Source organism: Camelus ferus, chromosome 6 (genome assembly GCF_009834535.1).
Source record: "Camelus ferus isolate YT-003-E chromosome 6, BCGSAC_Cfer_1.0, whole genome shotgun sequence".
NCBI lineage: Eukaryota > Metazoa > Chordata > Mammalia > Artiodactyla > Camelidae > Camelus > Camelus ferus.
The window spans coordinates 50060005-50082431 of record NC_045701.1 but is presented as its reverse complement, the minus strand read 5'-3'; the positions used below and the strand labels follow the sequence as shown (position 1 = coordinate 50082431).

General features: G+C 35.9%; 1 long non-coding RNA gene across 5 annotated transcripts in view; it reads right to left on the bottom strand.

The window, feature by feature from the left end:
- The window catches only part of LOC106730238, a 579289-nt gene that overhangs the window by 431723 nt on the left and 125139 nt on the right, over positions 1–22427 (bottom strand). The window contains exon 4 of one of the 5 annotated variants that reach the window (XR_004320690.1): positions 3474–3750. The exons of the other annotated variants lie outside the window; for them this stretch is intronic. This is a non-coding gene — a long non-coding RNA (uncharacterized LOC106730238). The remainder of the gene's footprint in view (positions 1–3473; positions 3751–22427) is intronic. 5 annotated transcript variants of the gene reach the window in all.

Below are 22427 nucleotides of genomic sequence, written 5' to 3'. Positions count from 1 at the left end.
ATTTTTGACCCATCTGTCTTCTCTTTCTCTTAGCTAAATATTCAGAAGTAAATCATTGACATGACAGTACTCATTTCTAAATATTTCATTATCTTCCTTCTAAGATCAAGGACAACCCCCTAGGTAACCTATGTAAGTTCATTTTCACACCATGGAGTTTAACTTTGATACTGCAATGTTACATAAAACGCAAGCCAGAGAGGAGGAGATCAAGATGGCAGAGTAGGAGGACACTGAGCTTCCTGCACTCCCTGGGGAAAGACATGACTTGTACTCACAACAGATCGCCCTCTCCCCCAGAGCCACTGGGCACATGCAGACTGCATGGAGAGGCTCCTACCCAGGGACACCCCTTCAGGACCAGGATAGGTAACTATTTCATCTAATTTCATAGTCAGACAAAGTTAAGCAAAATGAGAAAACAGAGGAGGTAGTTTCAAATGAAAGAAAAAGAAAAATGCTTTAAAAAGAAAAAAACCTAATGAAACAGAAATAAGTAACTCACAAGATAAAGAGTTCAAAGCATTGGTAACAATAGTGCTAACTAAGCTGAGGAAAAGAAGAGATGAACACAGTGAGAATGTTAACAAGGAACTAGAAAGCAAAAAACAACCAGTCAGAATGGAAGAATAACTGAAATGAGAAATACACTAGAAGAAATTAACAGCAGACTGCATGATACAAAATAACACACACACTTCTGGGTCATTACCCAGAAGACAGAATAATATAAATCATCCAATCAGAACAGCAAAAAGAAAAAAAAAATTTTAATGTGAACAAAGGAATCTCAAAGACAATATCAAGCATACCAACATTTGCATTACAGTGGTCACAGAAAGAGGAGAGAGAAAGGAGTTGAAAATATATTTAAATACATTTGACTAAATTCTGGTTAAAAACTTTCTAAACCTGAGAAAAGAATGGGAATCACAGAGTCCCAAACAAGATGTACACAAAGAGACACACACCAAGACACTTCATAACTAAAACGGCAAAAGTTCAAAAAATAAATAAATAAATAAATAAAGATAAAAGATTATAAAGGCAGCAAGAGAACAACAAAGAGCCACATACAAGGAAGACCCCATTAGGCTATCAGCTGATTTTTCTGCGCAGACTTTGCAGGCCAGAAGGGAGTGGCATAACTAATTTAAAATTATGAAAGGGAAAAACTTACAACCTAAGATACTCTACCCAGCAAGATTATTATTCAGAATGGAAGGAGAGAGAAAGAATTTCTCAGATAAGCAAAAACTAAGACTTCATCAACACTAAACCAAACCTAAAAGAAGTGTTAAAGGGTCTTCTCTAAGTAGAAAAGAAAAGGATACATCAAGAAGAATGTATTGGAAAGGAAAAATTCCACAAGTAAAGGCAAATACACTGTAAAGACTATGGATCAACCACTTAAATAAGCTAGTATGAATATCAAAAGGTAAAAATTACAAAATTAACTATAACCACGATAAACAGTTAAAGGATAAGTATGAAGTTGTAATATATGACATCAAAAACACAATATGTAGGAAAGCAGAGTAAAAAAAAATTGCAGGTCTTTAGAATGTGTTTGAACTTAAATGACTACCAGTTTAAAACAAGTAGATATAGTTACAGGGCAACATATATGAACACATGGTAACCATAAATTCAAAACGTATAATAGATACACAAAAACAAGAGAGAAAGGAACACAAGCATACCACTACAGAAAATTATCAAACCATAAGGGAAGAAACTAAAAGAAAAGAATAGAGAAGAACTACAAAAACCACTGGAAAACTAGTAACAAAATAGCAGTAAGTTCATAGTTACAAATAATCACTTTAAATGTCAGTAGACTAAATGTTCCAAGGAAAAGACATAGGGTGGCTGATTGGATATACCTAGCTGCCATCTGAGTAGAAGTGACTGATTGTTAATTTCACCCTTATATATACCCATGTCCCAGAAAGGTTTTGGGGCCCTGGAAATGTTCCAGAGGTTGTTAAAGTTCCCAGGTTCTGGGATCCTGGAAAATTTCCAGGGTAGTTATATTAGGAGTCTGCAACATAGGTCGGCCTTTAGCAGACTCTCAAAACCTAGAGGTTAAGTCCACAGCATAAACCACTGGGGAACTTGGGGAAATATATCAGAAAAAGAAATTTGGACTATTTTGACCAACAGCAGATCAAAATCTACTAGGTACAAGTTAAACTGTTAAAAGCCATAAGGGCATTCACCACTACAAAGAAATTCATGAAAGGAATAACAGGTCTATTACTAATGAGACTCTCAGAAGCCAAAGCTGCAAAACTGGTAGACACAGGTCAAGCATTTATAAGCTGATAGAGCTCGCACCACCTAAGACTCCAGTGCTAGGAAACTGGTCATAGAATGGGTTAGATTAACAGTAGCTCATTGGTTAACCTTAAGAAAATTTCTTTGCAATGAGGTACACTGTAAAACACCACAAAAGCCCCATCCCAACCTCATATGCCTCTTAATTATTAACTGAGTTCCAAGAGACCCAAGGGTTAGCTGTACAGAATCTTCAAGATTCAAAGGACTGAGTGCACCACCTCCCGGCACACCTGCTTAGTTTATGTCTAAGAACTGTGGTCCCAGAAGCTGTAAACACCTACAAAAATGGTGGAGAACTTATTAAGACAATCTACAATTCCATTAGTTGTTACGGGCATTGTTCCAATCAGACGAGATTATTCATTTGAGAAGTGCATTTGAAAGCCAAGTCAAACTAAACAAACAAAAAAAGCCAACAACAGAATGGGATACCTATTTTAATCGTTAGGCAACAGACTTAAAAAAACGTCAAGATTCCAAAATAGCTTCACTGAAAGATTCACTGCAAAAGGCTAATGAAAAAAACATAAAATATACCCAAAACAAGGCTGTAAAATGGATGTGACTCCTCTACTTCCCTCACCTGAGTACTCACAGTCTATTAATTCTCTATTTGAATTGGCTTTTCACGCTAAAGAAACTACAAGACCATACACAAAAGTCCACCAGGTTGGTGGTCTTGCAACTGCAGCAATGTCAGAAACCTAAAACAACACCTGGGTCTCCCCGACAGTACCCTCCTAGGGGTCCAACATCGAAACACTGGCCCTGAAACTCGTCTTATTTGCAATCAACGGGAGGAAAACAAAAAACAAAAAAACCCCACTGTCCTCAAAAGGAGTGCAAATTCTTCCACATCAACTTGAACACCCCCATATCTACCCTCAAAGGAGGGCCACCATACGGGCCCCTCCCAGGACTGGTGAGACGCCGAGGGATTTTCTAGTAAACTGCTATAGTTATTCCCTTAAACAGCCCACAGGAAACTAAAATCAAAATGAATGCAAAACCTTGCCAAATTCTGGCAGATACTGGGTTACACACTCTACTCTAAACCTCACTCACTCTGGAGCCTCCAGTCTGGGTCTTGAGAAAACTGGCAGAAGCTGGTTGAGGGTGAGAATTCTTACCTGAGTCGACCCTCCGAAATCTCTACTGCGCCCAGTGGAGCAGGTAAGGTGAAACTTCACGTTGTTTGTTATCGGGTTTTTTATCCTTTTCTCTCCCATGGACGGCTATTTCCCTCTTAGTTTGTCTCGTTCCATGTCCTGAGAACTGGGCTTGGCTTTCTTTCTGTCTGCAGCATGTCTGTTGTTGATTCTTGCGCAAGCAGGCAGCTCAATTGTCAGGCTGAGGTCCCCAAAATGTGGGCAGAGATGTGGGCTGTAGTCCCTCTGTGGCTAGGGTCTATCAAGGACAAAACCGAAACACTCTAATAATAAGTTTGACATCCTTTATTCAAAGGAAAACCACCCATGGTTTGGGGAGCACAGAGCCTCCCAGCAGGGGGACGCCGCTCCTACGCGCTCTGGAGCGAGACTGTTAGAAGAGGCTCCTGGGAGGGAGGACGTGATTGGCTAGGAGGCTGGGGATTTCCCTTTAGGCTAGAAGGTTCTATTTAATAGGTTACAGTAAACAGGCTAAAGTTGAGTTACAGGATGTGATTAGTATTATGCTAGGATTCCTTGACAGGTGCTTCCCATAAGGGCAGGCTGATGCAGGTTTAGATTTGGGGCAGCCTCTTTCTTGTAGGTCCTGATACACAAATAAACTTTATCAGGGACGACTGACTTTTGCCAGCTGTCAGGAAAATTGTCTTTTGGCTATTTTGGGGAGTAGCTCTCGATCTGGGTGGAGTAGTATCTTTTCTTGTGTCCAAAGAGGTCACTCAGTACTGCCAGGAATACTGTTCTCTTTGACCTGGCTGAAACCTGGCAAGACATTTGAAAGTTTTTTTTATTTTCATTTATTTATTTTTAAATAAATAGCTCTATGGTAAGAAGTTAATCAGATTAGAAGCTGATATTCAGGGCCTGATAGGATTTTTTTTTTCTCTTTTTAGGACTTTTCCCCTCAGCTAAATGAAACTATGTACCCAGAGGGGATAAAAAATATTCCAAAGACAAACAGCTCTAAATCTAGAACATAGGCATCTTTTGATCTCCATCCTAGCTAAAGATTTTCTCCCTGATGTAAACAAGCAAACTGAAGATATAGTGGGATGGTTAACTCAGGCCCTTGACAGCATTCACATTACAAACCAGTTCTTTGATTAATTAAAAACAACTGTTCTACAAATTGAAGACAGCTTGTAAAACCTGTCTTACAGACTGAGTCTTTAGGAAAGAGAAAAAGTCTACCTATCCTTTTCACAAATCCCCAAATCCCCCCTAATTCATCTCAAAATGCTTACAGATACTGCAAAAAGTCTAAATTTAGGAAACAAAAGTTCTGGGAGAAACTTGCATTCTTTCTTTGTGCTTTTGAGATGTAAACGTTCTACCCTGTCTACTCTAGAAACAGGATCATCTCTGAAATGCAGACTTCAGGGAAGTAATTCTTAACAGAAGGTGGGGAAAAAAAAAAGAGATAAAATCTATTTGGAAACTATGTAAATGAAAAATCTTAAAAGTTTTCTCCACAAACACTAGGAAAAAATATAATCCATCTGAGCAGGTAAATTTAACTTACTTCGTCTGCCAGAAACACAATGTGGCTACAGCTGTTCCATTATAAACTAGCGAGTTTTACATTATCATCCCCGTGTTAACTGAAAACCGGGTTTGCCTCTTGGTGGGTGTCCAGCAAAAAGACACAACCAAGCCAAAGATCAGGAGAAAGAAGAATTTATCATTTACAGCAAGTAAGGAGGACACTGGGGATCTTTCTTATAGCAACGTCTCCCTGAAAACCAAAACTGGGTTAAGTTTCAAGCTGAGGATACAAGCATATTCATCAAGGGGCTTGTCGGCAGCCTTAAGTGAGTAGGTCGTGGGACCCAAATCAAAGTTCACAATAACCTGCGTGTGTGAGGTAAGAAGTAAATGTACGCATGTGCTAGTAGCTTGAGTCAACATTATGAACAGCACGCATGCGCTGGCGTAATAAAAGGACAAGTGCGTACACCTGAGCGCGCTCGCCACCCGCTTGTGCTGCAATAAGGTGCTGTTTTGCGCCATGTCGGCTCCTTGTGCCATCTTCCAGCTGGGTAGCTCACCTCCTGGAATCCCTCTCCAGCTTCCCACCGCTGACAGGGCTTGAGTGATGAATTCAAAATACAACTGGGACAAAGGTTGACAGAGCCTGAGCTTTAGTTGATTAAAGTCATGAGGGTCAAAAAAGGTCAACATCATTATTTCTTAGGTTCCGACCAGTCTGGGATCTTATCATATAGTTACCATCCTTCACAGGGTGGGAGCCTTAGTTCCTGCAGAAGAACTCGAAGATGTATAATTATGTATATCCCATAAGGAGGAACTAGGACCCTAAGGGGCCTTCTCAGGACAGATTCCTCCCCCATACCCTTTGCTTTAGCTCCTCTCTGAGGCACATTCCTGAGTTGTAAAGATGCTAAAACCACCACCAAACTGAAGATGTTAACTACTTGATGACTAGGAGAACGAAGCCCCCAGGCCTACTGGCTCCTAAGAATTGATGATGCTAACCCCTGTTATCTTACCATCAACCAGTCAGAATTGTGCATGAGCTGATTCCATACCTTCGGATTCCCCTCCCTCACTTTGCCTTTAAAAATGCTTTGCTGAAACCCATCCGGGAGTTCAGGCTTTTTGCACACTAGCTTCCAAGACTCCTTGTCTGGTGCCTTATAATAAACGCCACACTTTCCTTCACCACAACCCAGTGTCAGTAAATTGACTTTACTGTGCACAGGCAAGTGGACCCAAGTTTGGCTTAGTAATACTACTTGGTTTCAATCCTTGCTTTTCTTTGATTCTCCTCAAATTTGAGGAGAACAGGTGTTAGACAAGAAAGGATCAACAATTGCGTGAGAGGTTAATCACAAACTTGGCAGAGGAACTCAGTTTCAGTAACGCTGAGATAAGCTAAACGACAGATATTCATTGACTGTCCAGATCATTTCAAAATAAGATAAAATCCTGAAACATTAATTACTGAACATAGTTTTTAACCAGTGTTGGTTTCATTTTATAGAGGAACTAAAGAGATTTGGGTTTATTAGTAAACATGTTTTGTATGACATTAAAAAAATTTGCTATGAGGTAGAATATATACTTCAAGAAACTGTAAAATGTATTCATAATTTGTCAGTTCACAGAATGCTAGTGTAACAGACAGGCTACAATTGCTTACTTTTTAGTTTTCACTAGTAGTTAAGGATTCTAAGGGTTAAAATACTAATCAAAACTATTTTGAAATAATAGGGGTGAAAAAACAATTGTATATGAAAACTAGTTAAGGAAAGTAGGATGTTTTTTGATAAGGACAGCTGTGGAGGACATGTTTTGTTTTGTTTTTTTAAGTTTTTTTAAAACCCCACTTAACTGAGATTGATGTCCCACTATACTCTAATTTGCATTCCTTTCACATAATCTTTTCCTTTTCTGATTGACCTTTCCCATTTATTTTTCTGTGAATTGCCTGGATGTGTACTTCATTGCTTATTTTTTCCTATCAGTTTGTTATAAAATTTATTATTGCTTTGTAGGAGCTCTTGATCAGTTCCCTTAACCAAACAGGGAAATAATTTACAAGACCTGAAAGGTGACATAATTTTTTAATGTTACCACTAACTCAACAAGAATCATTATCACACAAAAGTGAATAGAAGTAGTTTTAAGGTCACCAACACTGAGTTTACTCAGTGTAACTAATTTATTGACATGTACACTAAAAACATTCAGTAAATATTTAACATATTCTTGTAGATTTGGACTTCCCATTTTTGAAAAAGAATCTGTTAAATATGCCCAGTCTATGACTAACTCTTTGTCATTAGCAAAGCCTTTCACTTTATCCAGGTTTTTCCCTAGTAATATTTTCCTTTTTCTCCATAAAGAAAAATAAAACTTTGGTCAATATTTCCCTGACAAATTCTGTACTGGTAAGTCAACCTTTAAAAGCACTTTCCACCCATCTTACTAATTTACTTTAAAAAAAAAGAATATCCAAAGCATTGTAAGCCCATTTTTGATGCAATTTTTCTTACCACCCACTGACTATATATAGAACATAAAGATGCAAAGTGTTAAAGTCTGCTCCATGGCTGATTGAATGTGCACAATTACTTTAATGCAGTCTGCTATTTCCCACTATTTTGTCGGCTACATATTTGATTCTATTACATATGTATTTTTTTTCGGGAGATACCATGCTTCATAAAAATACTCACATGTATTTCTCAGAACATCTTTACTACACATTTTACCATCAAGTACAAATTAGCCATCTCATTAAAATCGCCCCCCACTGTCTCCATCCATCTGCATGGTAATGACAATGCTTAATCATTCTAGAAACTCAGCTGTAAGGATGCATTTGGATGACACTAAAATCTTTCTTGTTCCCATTTGATTTTCACATTAGCCACCTTGTTTACTGAGTCAGTCAAAGGCATATCTGGGTTATCACTGCAGGTTTTAACTGATTTCATTTGTGATATTGTAACTCACTACAGTGTATGTACACATCGGTTTTAAAATAGTCTATTGTGATGACTAAATATCTTAATATGAAAATTATCTCCTTTAATGATAGCAAAAAAGTGTCTTATTTTTGTTATTGTGATCATTTAGTACCATATCATTGTAACACTAGTGTACAATTTGCTGGAAGACCAATTATTATTGTGGTCATATAAGACAGAAATGGTTATTTCATTGTGGGGTTGTTGACATGATAAAAGGAGATGATCCAGAATCTTTAGCAAAGGCATTCTAAAAGATAAGGGAGGAGACTAAACCCTGGCTATCTACAAAAACATTAAACAATTTTATATCAACTCTTCTTTCAAAGCCCAAGATATATGAAAAGAAACAAAAATTTGATCTGCAAAGAGCTTTTAAACTACTCTGATAATGAAGCATCCATTTAGCTTTGAAATGGTCTGTTTCCCCATTTATTTCGGCGAATGGACCAATGAGAAGGATTGATTGCAGTACCTAATGTCAGAAACTTGACACCTTCTTTTCTAAAAATATTTAAGAGCTGCAATTTTCTCTCTCATCCTTGATCTTCACAACAACTCAAGCTGGCAGCAGCAGGTGTCCCATTCTCAAAATAATAGGTAGCTCCTTAACCAAGCCAGTGTTTGGAAGTATCCATTATAAGGGTTCTTTCAAACTAATCAATGAGACAAGAAAAAATATTTATTTTGAATATGGAGCACAAATAAAAATACCATACCCAAATGTGAAATGCACGGTGGTGTGTGTGTGTGTGTGTGTGTGTGTGTGTGTGTGTGTGTGTGTGTGTGTGTGTGTAAGATACTTTACCAAAATGAATTTTCCCATTTGCTAGAAATCATTCACTAAGATGAAAATTGTACAACTTTGTTAAATTCTTTGTGTCTCATTTCTATATAATTAAAATTTCAACAAAAGTCTCTAAGGAGATGGCTCTTATAAAACACTCTCTAAATCATGTGTCAAATTATGCAATTGACATTTTATTAGAAAAATAGTGTTTATTTTCAAAATTGCACTTTTGGCCTGTATCTGATTACCAAAGCAATGTATTGTAGGTCATTTGGAGATTATAAACAATTATAAAAAATAATAATTCCAGAGTTACTTGTAGAATTCAATCTTTTTACAAAGTATTAATATGCCATTAATACAGAATGGGATATCAAACAGTATCCTGATATTTCTTCTCAAAATAAAATGAGAATTGTTTCCATGTTGTGAGGCCTCCATGAAGCTGTTATTCCAGCATGTTACTCTGTAATGTTCATAAATTTTCCTCTATTTTTGGACTTCAATTTTTTTCCCTAATAAATGCTATTATAAACAATGCCTCTATATAAGGATAAATTTTGCTATATGTATTTTAAACCATGAATAACAATGTTATAATTTAAATCCTCAATTCACTTTTTCCACTATTTTGCTTAAAACGTTATATTAAATTCTCTAACAGACACATAGATCAATGGAATAGAATAAAGAGCTCAGAAATGAACCCACTCTTGTACAGTCAATTACTCTATGACAAAGGAGGCAAGAATATACAATGGGGAAAATACAGTCTCTTCAGTAAATTGTGCTGGGAAACCTGGACAGCTACATGCAAAAGAATCAAACTGGACTATTTTTTCACACCATTCATAGAAGTAAACTCAAAATGGATTAAAGACAAATGTAAGCTCTGAAACTATAAAACTATTCAAAAAACACATAGGCAGTGTGCTCTTTGGTATAGGTCTTGGCAATATTTTTTTAATCTGTCTCCTCAGGCAAGGGAAACAAAAGCAAAAATAAACAAATGGGACTACATCAAAATAGAAAGCTTTTGCATAGAAAAGGAGACTATCAACAAAGGGAAGGGGCTGCCTACTAAATGGAAGAAGTTACTTGCAAAAGACAAATCTGATAAGGGATTAACATCCAAAATATATTAAAAACTCAAACAACTCCACATCAAAAAACAAACAAACAAACAAACAAAAAACCAAAACTCTAACCCAATTAAAAAGTGGGCAGAGGACATGAATAGATATTTTACCAACGAAACATACAGATGGTAAACAGACACATGAAAAGATGCTCAACATCACTAATCATCAGGGAAATGCAAATCAAAACCACAATGAGATGTCACCTTGCACCTGTCAGGATGGCTATTATCAAAAAGAACAAATAAGTGCTAAGGAGGATGTGGAGAAAAGGGAACCTTTGTGTACTGTTGGTGGTAATGCAAATTGGTACAGCCACTATGGAAAACAGTATGGAGGTTCCTCAAAAGAGTAAAAAACAAAAAACTACCATGCCATCCAGCAATTCCACTCTTGGGTATTTATCCAAAGAAAACAAAAACACTAATTCAAAAAGATATATCCACTTATATCCACTCCTATGTTCACTGTAGCATTATTTATAACAGCCAAGATATGGAAGCAACCTAAGTGACCCATCAATAGACAAAAGGATAAAGAAGATATGTATACACAATGGAATATTATTCAGCCGTAAAAAAGAATGAAATCTTGCCAACTGCAATAACATGGATGAATCTAGAGGGCATTATGCTAAGTGAAATAAGTCAGACAGAGATGGACAAATGCCATACAATTTTACTTACATGCGAAATCTAAAAAACAAACCAAATGAACAAACATAACAAACAGAAGCAGAGTCATAGATACAGAGAACAAACAGTTGCCAGCAGGGACTGGGATGGTGGATGAGAGAAATATGTGAGGGAGATTAAGAGGTACAAACTTCCAGTTACAAAATAAATGAGTCACAGGGATGAAATGTACAATGTGGGAAATATAGTCAATAATAATATAATATCTTTGTATGGTGGCAGATGGTAACTGGACTTATCATGGGGATATTTTGTAATACATAGAAATATCAAATCACTATATTGTGTTCCATGGACAAACATAGTGTTGTAAATCAATTATACTTCAAAAACAAACAAACTCACAGAAAAAGAGATCAGATTTGTAGTTACCAGAGGCAGAGGGGTAGGGGTGGGAGGTTGGGGGAAATTGGAGGAAGGTGGTCAAAAGTTACAAACTTCCAGTTATAATATAAACAGTACTAGGGATGTAATGTACAAGATAATAAATATAATGAAACTGTTGGGTGTTACACATAAAAGTGATTAAGAGAGTAAATCCTAGTAGTGCTCACCACAAGGAAAAAAAAATTTTTTTCTTTTGTTTTGTATCTATATGAGATGACAGATGTTCACTAAACTTATTGTGGGTAATCATTTCACGGTGCATGTAAGCCAAATCATTACACTGTACACCTTAAACTTACACAGTGGTGTATGTCAATTACATCTTAATAAAACTGGAAAGAAAAAATGTTACATAAAAGTTTCACACTGTGATCTGTATTTTTATCTGTTTATCTACACATTGCTCCTGGATATTTTTTCTTTAATGTACTTCAGGCTTTTGTCATTTAGTACATAAAATTTCGTGAATGCTCTCTTCTCTTTGTGGATTCATCCTTACCTATATAAAATAACTCCTTTTCCCATTTAGTACTTTTGGTTCTCAATTCTTTCTAGATAATAGTATAACCATCATTGCTTTCTTTTGTCTACTTTTTGCTATTATATATTTTATCCATCCTTGATTTCTAGTCCTTTATTTTGTTTAATGACTATCTCTTAAAATAAAGTTTAACCCATGTTTATTACATTAATGGATCTACTTGTTGTAATGGTTTTCTGGTCTATTGTAAGCTGCTGCTTTTTCCTGTATCTCCTCCTCCTTTCTCTTCTCTATTCCTCCTGTCCTTCCTCCCACCCCTTTCTCTTCCTCCTCCTTCTTCATCATTTTCTTCTTTTGCACTTCTTGGCTGCTATATTTTATTTTCTCTTTTCTTAGTTTTTTCCTATATGCTTCAAGACACTATTGATCTTTGTATTTGCTAGCCCCATAATAGCTTATGCAGTTTCTGTATTGTCTAGTATACAGAGGTACTGGAGGACAACACCACTGGTCTGGACTCAGACTGCTCAACTCAAATTGCAGTTCCATCTCTTAATAGTTCTATGACACAGTATTAATATTTTCTAGATCCCACTGTTCTTATCTCTAAAAGCTGCTAAATTCATCACACATCTCTTTGGACTTCTCTTTGTACCAAATGACACACTGCATGTAAATATTTAGAGAAATATCTGGAACTGAGTCATAAAATTAATAAATATTAGTACTATTTTCATTAATATCATTATTAGTAGTAGTATTAAAATAATAGCTAATAACAGAATCATCAAGAGGCTCTAGATTGGGTTTGGGAAATACTGATACACAGTCATGCCTCTTTTCCATCATTTGCTGTTCTGAGTTCAGAGGTTTTCATGGCCTCCTACTCTCATGTCTTTGAATTGTTTTTTAGCTTTGCTGTTTTTTCGCATGCAGTAAGTCAAATAGACTTTTTCCAAAAGGTTTAATGTATCCTACAACTTGCAGATTTTGCTGAGATTTTGACATGTAAGTTGGTATTATATTTTTATTTTTAATATTATCAATTCAAAAAGCTTTATCTTGAGGAGAAGGGAAGAGCATTAAATGCACAGGCTCAGTCTACTATTTTTAATTACAAATTTAAAAAACTTGATTTCAAAGAGAATAATAATATAGTTAACCAGGAAAAAAGTGTGTCAAATTCACGCTTACTTGAAAATACTGATCATTATTACTGATTGTGTCCAGAAACGATTTTGGTTCCACATCAAAGAAGAGTGAGAGACAGAAGGATTTTTTTTTAAACAACTATCTTATTGCTTCCTAATGTGTGAATAAGCAGCTCTGAAGATCTTCATTCTGATCTGTGCTCTCTCTATAGGATTAAACCCACTCATGTCATCTGAAGTGGGGAGGAATAGTACTCTGGTAAGTCTGATGGTTTGTTTCTAGCATTCACACTGTCTCAGAAATTACATACATACTTATTAGCACTTTCTGAATCACCATAACTAGTCAGAGGTAATGTAATCTCTCCTCAAGCCAGTAATAGTACACTGTTTTTAAAGTTAACTTGTCCTCTAAAAATAAATAAACCTAATTACCTGCCCTCCCAACCAAAATAAAATAATTAAATAATACAATAATAAATAAATTAAAATTTAAAAAAAGAAATACCTGAGAAGATGATAGTTGTCATGTTTAAAACAAGGTACGAGAATTGAACTGTGAGATATCTGATTTAAATCTTTTACCTTACTTTTATTTTTAAAGTAACTGTAGTTTACCATCCATACTATAAAAGGTACATTATTACTTGCTGTACCACATAGCTAATTTTGTTTACTTTTGGCGCCAGATTGCACTTTAATTAAGAACATTTCCAGAGAACCACAATGCCGAAGTTTTGCTTTTCTAATTAAAAGAAAAAGCATAGTAAGCTGTTTTTATTAGTAATGTGAATGATACTATTAAGAGCAGATAGATTTAGGGAGTAAACTTAGACTAGGGTGAACTTTAGTGCAGAGTACACAAAACACAGTGCACACTAATTGATTATTTCATGGTTGCCAAATATTTTTACACAGATATGTAACGTGAAGTCCTGCTTTTGCTACCTATTCTAAAGCAACATGTCTTAAAATTAGAGATTGTATGCTTTATCAAAAATGGAAATAAAGTCATATAAACTGTATGTTTGCATGTGTGCACACATGAAGAGAGAAAGGAATCTATGTGTAAATATACATTCATAATAGTGTAGATGAGAAATCATCATAGCATTGTTTTTTTTAAGTAATGGACAAGAAAAAGCTGAAATTGGCAACAAAATCAAGCTGGGTAGATAGATTTTAATATGTTCCTACAAAAATTATTATGCAGTCAATAAACACATCCAAGATATATTATTAAGTGGGGGGGAACAAGATGTGGAATAGTTTGTAATATATATTGCTATTTGTAATGTCCACATACAATTTTAGCATCTTTTCAGGATCTGAGTAAGCAGTTTTGAGGGTCACTTGGTAGGCTAGGCATGCACTCTCTGTGGATATGTTTCTATTCCAGGCTGAGCTGAAGCAAGTGTTACAGTAAAGGCATAGAGAAATAGTTGATCTTTATTTTTTTTTTTTTTTTTGGAATGTAGGATATGTAAGAAACTGTTAATAGTGGGAAGTTGGAAGTAAGATTTTCATGTTTATTGCTAATAGTATGTGAATTGTAAAAGCATATTAAAGTATCAATAGGCAACTTAGTTTTTAAAATAAAAGGTTTTAAGGAAATTTAATCAATTTCAATGTTTTAGTCTCGCCTAGACAGACTTTTTAATATAAACTTGAATGCATCCAGCTTTTAAAAAGACTAATTTCAATAAAAAATTTAAAAAAATTTTCTCTTACCAACTTTCAAATATAATCATTAACTATAGTCACCATTCTGTACATTTTTAATATGTATACGTATATCAAATCATTTTTGTATACCTGAAACTCACATGTCAATTATATCTCAATAAAAATAATTTAAAAGGTAAATAATTGCTACATTTTTCTAAATTATCCTTTGTTATATAAGCAGAAATTAATTTTTCCTTCTTACAAGGAGAGAAATATGAGGAAAATATGTAGTTCTGTAAATCAAAAGATGAACTTTTCTACAGAAGTCAGTATTGCCTAGTATAGAGTTATCTCTATCACAGAAAGCACCTGCAGGACATTCTGGACACTTGCAGACCAGAGGCTCTGCCTGTGGGAAGGAGGCTGGGCTGCAAGAGGAGAGACCACTGTCTCTGTTCAACCAAGTGTGCAAGCAGGCTGCCCGCCAAGAGGGGCCTCTCGGCTGCCACCTGCTGGCTGACCCACAGCCTCTCCAGCCTTCCTGCCTGCCCTGTCCTCCTGTCCAAGCTTGCAACCAGTCCTGGGGCCTGGAAGTCTGCTATGTGGGCCTATAGCATTTGGGGGCCAGGAGAGGGTGTCTGGCCAGTGCCCAGGGCTGGTCCAAGCACCCAATGGGTGTGCAATAAATACAGACCAATAGGAAAAAACAAATAAACAAACAAAACAAAACATAATCAGATTTAAAGACTGCTTGATCATATTCTGATATGATTCCAAAATACTCTCTAGGACTAAAATACTTCTGAAATAGATGTGAAAACATGTTAAAACACAAGGATTTATGTTTAACCTGCTGCTGCAGAAGTCAGTTTCAGGTTGACATGCTTTGATGTAGTGAAGCCTGCCTAATAGATTCCCATCAGTCTTTTGTAAGATTTTTTAAAGTGGTTTTCATTCCTATTGGAAAGATAACAGAAAATGATTGACAATACATATATATATTGTTTAGGACTCAAATTGCTCTAAGTGGAAATAATTGTGCTAATCAGAAATATTTTATAGTCGTGAACAGAAATTTAATATATGTTTAAATGATTCCTAGAAACTCACTGGAATGCATATAGATGCATGTTTACAGAAACATTATGAGCACTGAAAGTGAGGAGATACGTTAGGTGAATTTATCTGTTTACTGACTGAGCACGTGCTGTGTGCAAGTCACCTGGTGAAGCTGCTCGCACCAGGTAGCTGCTGTGTAAGGGCAGGTCAGCCGGAAGCAATTGCCAACTGGCTGAGAAGATTGTTTACTATCAAATTCTTAAACTGACTGTATAAGCATATGGGTGTGTATGTAGGAAATGTGTAAATAAGTATCTTGGGGAAAAGCCTTAAAACTATCTTCAATCAGAAGTCCATCTCCACACTCAGGAGAGAGTTGGATTTTGCTCATTGTCAATAACTGAAGGGTCTGAAGTTTTACCCTCCCTCCATGCTACAGGTTGGCTTGCCATCCTCTCATGGATGTTGGCAGGTGTCACAAGACTCCTGCGTCAGAAATAAAGGGCTTTATTACTCACGGCACAGCAAGAAATTTGAGCATATTATGTGTATGTTGGTTCTCCTGGCCCGCAAATCCCATGAAGGTGATGCAGGGGCAGGCTCGGGGGTACAGCCGACACCGTGGGTTTGCATTATAGCTGAGGAGCCCTGAGCGTAGGAAGCCCCTATACTTTAAAGGGAGCTGCTAGCAAATCTGTTCAACCTTTGCCTCAGAGGAAGACATTATCCTTATTACCTTGCACAACAAATAATTCCGAAATTTGCCCCTGGAAGAGGCACAATCTCTGTCTTCTGATGCTGTGTGCTATACAAACATCTATGAAAAGATAGTGCAGAATGGAGGATCTCTCTTTTTTTTAATTGGAGTGTAGTCAGTTACAATGTGCCCATATCTCCAATAACAGTATGGAATTATAATAAATAATAATCTGACTGTAGATTGTTATTGAAACCAATTCAATATTTATTCCATCAAGGAGAGTATGAGAAAGTAGAAATATATTCCAAAATACATAAAAATATAGTTTTTTCCTCTTTTAATCTCTGTCACTTCCCAGGCAGTGGTGTACTGCGGTGTGTGAACACTCAGACTACAGATGTCTACCTTCAAATATATTTGTAATTTTGCCCATGTTACATTTGTGAGGTTATAAGGTTTTACAATATTTCAACAAATAGAGAAGTGACCTAAGAAATATTAGATTAAAATATTAGAGTTTGATATTTCTTACTTTCTCTTTGATTTTTCTCTCTAGGAAAATCAACATGATGACCTTTGAAAATTAATAGCAAGTATTTGGCTCTTTATAGATCTCACATCCCTCCCTTTCTTTTCCCATTCCTCATTCTTGCATGATAATTGCTTAGATTTACATAAATTGGTTGTGAAAATACTCTTTTTTCCTACCTAATAAAACTTCATACTTTCCCAGGAAAATTGATAGAATATAGCTCTGTGGCTTTAAGAGGAAGTTCACAGTAGACAAGATAAAAGTAAGTCTGGAAATAAAGTCCTTGCTTTTGGATAAAGATAGTCAGCTGAGGCCTGGTAGTTAAATTAAATTCCAATGGCATAGTCCAGAGAATAAGCAAGGAGTGTTATATGCTCGTCTGTTAGTGAGTATCTTCTGGCTGAACTTAAGTGAATAAACATCTGTTTTACTTTAAAATGTTACATAAAAACAATACTTACAATATTAGTTTCCTTTTTTATATATTTAGAAAAAAACTACTTCATCCCTTTCTGAACATTCTGCAGATTAACGGTGGTAGTCAGGCTACACAGAAGAATGAGGCTACAGTAAACTGAGGGTAGTTGCAGACTTTGTTCCTGAAATAAGACGTCATCCATAGGTATTTCGGTTTTTTCTATAGACTTTTTTGTGTCAAATCATTTTGAGAATCCTTAACTCCTTTCCTTCTGCTTCTTCAGTCTTGAAAACTACCAGCTGGACACTCTGGGTTCTCATTTAGACCTGCTGTAATTTCTAGACTTCATTTAAACATTTAAAAATGGCTCAACAACTTGCTTGTACTTAAAAATTTACACTAGAAATAGCCAAATCCTTGAGTTTTTTTAAAAAAGAACAGAGGCACCTCCACGGTCTGCTATGTGGCTCCTGAGAGATTGATACCATTTAGGACCACGGCAACAGACAGTGATGACGTTAAAGTTTAAACTTCTCTTTATCAGTAAGAAGAAATAAAATGGAATAAAATGAACAAAGGCTTTGGAGGGAAGGACAGTTTGCTATTCAAATAGACGTGTTAGGATTATCAGGCTATTTAAACAATGAGTGTGCAAATTTTAAGTTATCACTGAAAAGTAACAAAAAAGTCGTAGAGAATAACTCAGAAAGAAAAAAGACTGCCATTTTTATTGTTAAGAAAAAGTCTGTTTTCTGTGCTAGAAGTTTCATGTCTTTAAGGTTATCAGAGAAGTAGGTTTGAAATGCAGTGCATTCCAGTAGCAGAAGAGAGTAAAGGCGTATAGATAAATTTTCGAGGTGAAAGTAGTCATATTTTGTGTCCCAGCCTTCACATCTGACTGGCAGAGCCATTAATGCTCGTAGATATCAACGCAAATTATTTTTATTTATTTATTTTTATTATGACCCTGAACGAGTCTCTTAAAGGTTAGGAGCACGGTGCGTTAGAGTTTTCCTAGGAGCCCTGCAATCTGTGGGGGAGCTACATACAAGCTTTCTGTACTTTAATTTATTGCATCCAAATCCAATCTATCTTCAAATCCAATACCCAGGCAATATTCTTTTTTAACTTTTCAAGATGCTTATTCATCTTCTCACATTTGAGTATCTCAAGGTGAGGTTTATAGTACTTTTTCTGAATTCTAATATGGTAAAACGGAAATAAACATGTCAGAAAGTAAACCACTATGTACCCAGTAGAATAGATAAAACGAATAACACACAAATATGTAATGATCAGGAAAGAGTTCCTTCACATATTTTTCCATCATAGTAATCTGAATTTTCTTTTACCTTTCCATGTTTTATGGTCATATAATTTAAATGCATTTAATATATATGTACTGAGCATTTATGGCTAGTCATTGTGTGTGATGGAAAAATGAACAAGGCAGAGATCCTGACCACAAGAACCTTGAGATTCAATAGGAACCATAAAATATATATGTGGAGGTGTGGAGAGAGAATATGATATATTTATCATGTATATAATATTAATATATAATAAAAAGCAGGATATAACTTGCCATATTAATTACAAAGTAAAGATAAAATTAAATTACATAATGTAAATGAGTCAGATAACACATTCTAACATATTCACTAAAAATTTGGAAGACTACAGAGAAGGCTGGCCATTAACCTCCTCTGGCAGTGGTGGGTAGACACAAGATTTATACAAACTCCCAAGCACATGTGTGAGTGAATCACTGGCTTTGGTGCTGCAGAGAGGGGAGCTCATTAGAACAGTTTTGTGTAATTTCTGTAGCCTCCTAATCTCTGAAAGGACATACTTCTCTGACCCTTGCTCTCCACACCCTCTGATAGTTCTCTAAGTACACCTAATGTTCTGTGTTCTAATCCTTTTCAAAATACTAAGGGTATTTGGAAATAGTTATTTTCTCTAACACTTTGAATATGACTAAACCCTGACTGACAACAATTTATGTCCACATCATTAACTGTCTCTCTCCATGTCTATCCATAACCATATCTATACATAGTTATCTGTTGATGAAAAGGAGTTATTCAGAAATGTCAAAATAAATGCTAGAATTGCCTTTGAACAATGATTTCCATGAAACCAAAGAGTTCAATTCATATATTATTAAAAATTTTTCCAAAATATCTATCTTGGCAAACTACTATAATTCACAATAGTGTGTAATTCCCAGTAGCATGCAAAAAGCTGCTCAAAGACACATTTTAAATTATTTCTGGAATGTTAAAAATAAAATATTAATTTTAGTGTATATCCTTATAATTCTATTCATAATCAGAGAAAGAAGCAGAATCATTAGTTAAAGCAATATTTCAATATTCATGTGTCTTTCTGGAAATGATATGGCAAATTTTAAATTTATCATTATCTTTACATTTTTAAGTTACAGAATCCTATAACTGTACTCACTGCTTGTGAAGATAACATCTATGTCTATCATTTAAAACACCATATTGGTAGTTAAATCTATTCCCCAGGACTTTTGATTGGAATTTAATGCTGTCCTTGAGAAAGGACAGTTCACTGACTAAAGCAATAATTTCTTAGAATAAAAATCATAATTCTCTAAAACCTCCAACAGATTTAGAAGTATATAATGTATGGGGGCTAATATCAAATCTGAAAAAACATAAAATAGTTTATAAACTCTTGAAAGGGATAATTATATCACTTAATTATTATTGATGGTTTATGTAATTCCAGACAACTAATATTCACAGTCTCCCAGACCAGACTATGTGCCTAGAGACTAAATTACCTTACTCTTGGGTCCTATAGGAAAGTGGTGGCCCTTTGTATTCCTTTTTTATTCATATCTGTGCTTTCACCTGATATACAACTCTTCTTGAAATGTCCCTTTGTTCTCCCACAGTAAACATATTGCCACAATCTATTAAACGACTCTGCTATATTCTGAGTATCTTTGTAGGACACAAATATGATCAATATGACTTAGAGAGCCTTTTCTGTTCAAGTTTCCTCTTTGCCACCAAGCCATAGATCATGATAGCTGGCTCTTCATTCTCTCTGTTCTAGAGTTAATTACTTATAATTTCCTGAATGGGTGAAGTTGTCTTCAGAACAACTACAGAACTGTACTGAGCAGAGTGAAGGTGGAGGGGAATGGAGATGGATGCAGCTCTGGGAGATACTGAGGAGGCTGTAGTCACTCACACCCCCTCAGTTTGGAGCCAATTCTATTTTCACTTCCTTGGAAGAAATAGAACAGAGTTTCCCAAAGAAGTGATTTTAAAAGGATGCATGTGCCGAAGTGATCACTGACTACTGAGAGAAAGCATAGTTCTTCCCTCCACAAAAACACCACACCTGACAAATTATTTCTTATTCTTCAGGCCACAACGTATATGTCACTTCTGGAAGACCTTCAAGGCTGGAATGGAGGCTCTTGCTTTTGCTTTTCCGTAACATCTTGTACCTTTGCCCATTTGATAGTACTGTCTAATAATGCATTTTTCAAAATTTACTTTTATGACCAAAATAATATGTTAATATTTTTGTTCCAATAAATTGAAGTAATGTCTTTATTACAGTAACATGTTTATAATTTACAAGTGATCTACCCAGGGAATTATATTCAATATCTTGTAATAACCTTTGATGAAAAAGAATATGAAAATGAAAAAAAAGAAGTGATCTATCTATTGCCCCTAACTTGTTGTAGAGAACTGCTCACAGGGCATTTATATACACTAGAGAAAAGTTTTCATTACTTTTCAACTCAATCTGTTTTTATCTATTTTAAGTATGTGGCTTCTCCATGATAATTTTTTGAAAAAATTTTTTTTCCACTGGAAGTTTAAAGACTAATGAATCGGATAAAGTATAGCAGAATATGTCATTACATGCCTGATGTTTTAGCAAAGAACTGATACATGGCATTCAGAGTTGAGAACAGACAGGTTTTAAGAAATGTGTTATAGTAACTTCTTTTGAACCAAATGTCCTTCTATACAATACATTTAAAAATACCTTAAACTATTTTATCTTCTATAAATCATCATCAAATGTCTATGTTTTTAGACCAATAATCACAAATTTTATAACAACTTACTAGCTAATGTAGTCAGACCCTTGTCTTGTTCCTCTTTTACAAACTGTGGAATTTGGTTGACCCTGGAATTGCTCTCCCTCCTCTGCACCAGTGTCTGAATTCAGCATCCTCAGTTGGTTTGACCCAGCTATCTTAGTGAGTCTGTCAGCTTCTAACGTGTCTCTGTTCTTGCCATTGTGGACTGTGGATTCCAAAAGGAACTTGGAATGAGACAGAAAGGAGGCAGGGCACAGCCATTCAAGGAATGCCACAGCAATTAACATCAAAATGGAAAGATTCAACCCCCAGTAGGCCTTGAGGCACAGTGTTGCTGGTTTTTATGGGCTTGGTGGCTTCATATTCTAATAAGTGGAAGGACCAGTCTAAGGGGAAGGGGCTGGGATTCCCAGGAAGTTGGCCATTTCCTACCCTTTGACCTTTTGTGGCTAGCCTTGGGACTGTCATGGTGCCTGTGGGAGTTGTTCTTCACCATGTTAATATATTACAATGGGCATATAATGAAGCTCAAGATCTACTAGAAGTCAAATTTCCCACTATCTTGAGCCTCAAGGCCTACTGGGGGTTGAATCTTTTAGCATTTTGATGTTAATTGCTGTGGCATTCCTTGAATGGCTGTGCCCTACCCTCTTCCTGTCTCACGAAGACTTTCTCTTCAAGCAGTACGGGGCCTGGTCTCCCTCAAGGACTGCCCGGAATCTTGCAGAAGATGGCTTCCTGGTCTCCGTGAGGTTGCAGGATACAAGGATCCTGATCTATTTAATAGTTCCTTTAGGTAAGATAAGTTGAGCCAATAGTAGCCAGACATTTTTATTCTGCTTATGTGTTAGAAGAAATTATACAGTTGAGATTGAGCCCCCCTTTGAGGAGCAAGACTGATGCAAAGCTGGTTCTGTTTTTTCCTTCTATTTTAAAATAATTTTAGATTTTTAGAAGAGTTGAATAGCTAGTGTTCTTGCATACTTTTCACCTAATTTCCTTTAATGTTGGTATCTTGTATAACCACGGCCATTTATCTGTGAGTTTCATTTTGATGGGCAAATGTTAGTAGAGAACTTAGAGCTTCTAAAATAAGCATCCACTCTTTCATTCAATGACTATTTATTCAATGCTTCAATAATCCCATTCACTAGATTAAAATAGAGAGTAGCCCAAAGAGATAGTGTCAGGCACTGTTCCAGGTGCTGGAGATAGCACAATACGAAAGACAAAACCCCTGCACTCACTGAGTTTACTCATTAGAGTGGGGGACAGACAACAGACAAGACAA